This window comes from Octopus bimaculoides, chromosome 7 (genome assembly GCF_001194135.2).
Source record: "Octopus bimaculoides isolate UCB-OBI-ISO-001 chromosome 7, ASM119413v2, whole genome shotgun sequence".
Classification (NCBI taxonomy): Eukaryota; Metazoa; Mollusca; class Cephalopoda; order Octopoda; family Octopodidae; genus Octopus; species Octopus bimaculoides.
The window spans coordinates 42,502,654-42,505,616 of NC_068987.1; positions in this window are offsets into that span (position 1 = coordinate 42,502,654).

The following is a 2,963-nucleotide window of genomic DNA, read 5'->3' on the forward strand; positions in this document are numbered from 1 at the left end:
TATATATATATATATATATATATATATATATATATATATGTTGGCAAGAATTATATAATTTAGCAAAACTGATAAAAAGTGTACCGTGAACTTGCTGGAGGGACAGAAAAATCTGTTTCAAATATAGTCCTTCTTCAGGGAAAAGTTGACAAGAGAGAAATTACTGAAAAACAACAAAGTTTTACACCTTCTAAGTTAAAGGAAAAAAAATTGTCTGCAACTGCTACATAACACAGGACCATAAAAAACTTTATGTGTGAACAGGAAGTGGTAGGAGAGAGAAACAGGGTTAGAGAATTAGAAGGAAAGGGGAATGGAATGAAGAGAAGAGAGTGAAGTCAAGAGTGAGGTGAACAGAAAAGATGAGGTGCAAATAGGATAAGAAATAGTTTAATGAACTATGAGGAGGTGTAGGAGTAGAATGAAAATCATACATTTTAACCTGTTGGTGACATGGTACCAAGTCCAAATATGAAATGTTGTTCCCTCTGTTTCCTTCAAAGTGTGGATTCATGGTGTGTGCAGATACCTCACACTGAGTAATGGAGTGGCCTGTAGTGTTGAAGCAGGTGGCAACAGGTTGGCCCAGCATACTTTGTTGTGTGCTTTGAATATACTTTCAAAAGTGATCGGCAAAGTCAATAATGTTACAAAGTTAGTATAAGATACAATATATAAGATTGGACGATGTACAACAGAAGTTCTGAGTAATGTGAAATTGTGACTCAGGCCATGTGACAGTTATAGTGTTGGTAAATTGGGGGCAAATGTTGCATCATTAGAAAGTGCATTTAAAAGTGTGTAACTGCTCACTGAGGAGTTTTTTACTAGAAGACTTCTTTGGCTCCTATCTTTTTTGAAGGTAAGAGAAATGGTACAAGAAAGAGTGGAACAGTTGTGGGGTCAAAAAGTGGAATTCAGAAGTTGCAGTTGAGTTTCTCTTTCAATGGGAGGATGAATGGGCGGAAGATGAGAGCAGATGGAATACAGTGAATAGGTATGCATAAAGAGGGTAGAAGAGCTATGGCATGGTTAAGGGCCAGGGCCTGGCAGAGTGTTGGGTCCATAACTGATTATAGGTATCCTTGATCAGAGAAAAATTGTTGTGTTTTTTGGCATTGGGATTTGAAATCTGAATTGATGTTGCAGAGCTGGTGAAAGTGAAGGAATTGAATTGTATGGCAGAGGTTATGTGTTTGGGATGAGAAGAGAGTGGGGTTAGGAGTGGGAGCCAGTAGATTTGCAGTGAATGAAGATGGACAAGTGAATATTGTTTAGAGTGATGGAGACAGTGAGAAAACTAATGGAAGTATTGGATATGGTGGAGGTAAATTCTGAGGCATGGTGAAAACAGTTAGTAAAAGAGACAGAAAAATTGAGCTTTTGTTTGGTGAAGGTGGTGGCACTGACAGAGTCATCAATGTAATGACCATACAGCTTTGAGATGGATCTGGTGAACTGGGTAACGATTTGCTCTTCAATGTGGCCTATAAAAAAGTTGGTATAATAGTGGCGCAACCTAGTTTCCTTAGCAACTCTGTTGATATATTTGTAAAATTCACTAGAGGGAAAAAAACACAATTAAGGGTTAGTATAAACTTAGCTAGGCAGAAGAGTGTAGTGGTGCTAAGTACAGGTTGGAGGCAATGGTCTAGCAAGTATTTAAGAGCTGATAGGCTATCGTTGTTGAGGATGATAGTATAATGCTGATTGTGAAAAGGTGTAAAACTCTACTGTCTCTCATTAATTTCTCTTGTGTCACTTTTAGCTGAAGAACTCTGCTCAAAATGTTTATGTGTGTGTGATTTAGTTATAAGGATTCATTAGAATCAAGGTGCATCAACACCAGAAACGGCTAACTACAATAACATAGAGCTCACAGTGAAGTAAACAACATTGACTATATTGAATGTTAGTGGGATACTGTACATATGCAAATACAAAATTCAGTTTAAACCATCCATTCAACTCTGGGGTTGGTCCTTGGTGTGACGCAGGTATAAAAGAATTAACACAAACAGCATTTAAAATTTATGACAATAGGTTCGATTAACTGAACATGAATTATATGCTTAATATATAGCTATAGTTGTAAGGAAATTTCATTTCCTCAAAATACTAGTGATGGGGAAGTGGACATACACCATCCTGTGTATTCAAATTCCGTACATTAAATTTCTTAAGGAAGAAAACGGAATGCAGACTCTAAACTAAACAGCACAACAAATATCTTATTACAGCAGAAATCCGCTGACACTAGGGGGGGACTCGGTAGCATGTCGCCTTTTGGTTGGAAGTCATTTCTCTTCTCTCTGGTTATCTATGTGGATCCATTCTAGAGTTGACAGAGAGCTGCTATTGCGATGTCTAGCTTCCACGAAGTCCAGTGAGCAAAAGGGGTAGAGAGACGCGGGAACGCTTGGATATTGGATGACCACGCATGCGCATGAGGGACTTCCGGCATTCTTTCCAGAAGTCCCTGCGCATGCATGGATAAACTCTCCAAAATGGCAACTGGTATTAGGCGCCACTACACTAGGTATAGAACCAGTGTTGCTTTGGATGTAACCATCCCTTTATGAGGTTAACATATCCTCTAAGCCAGTGCGACTCAAAGTGGTGGTCCGTGGACTGGTGCTGATCCATGAGCCATCAGCTGCTGGTACGTGGAGTGTCTAGAAAAGAAAGAAACATTATAAAATACTAATAAAATGCTTATGTAATATTGTATTATTTGTTTACAATACAAGATAAAAAAATTGTCAACTTTTATTATAGGCGTAGGAGTGGGTGTGTGGTAAGTAGCTTGATTACGAACCACATGGTTCTGGGTTTAGTCCCACTGCATGGCATCTTGGGTAAGTGTCTTCTACTATAGCCTCGGGCCGACCAAAGCCTTGTGTGTGGATTTGGTAGATGAAAACTGAAAGAAGTCCGTCGTATATATGTATATATATATATAT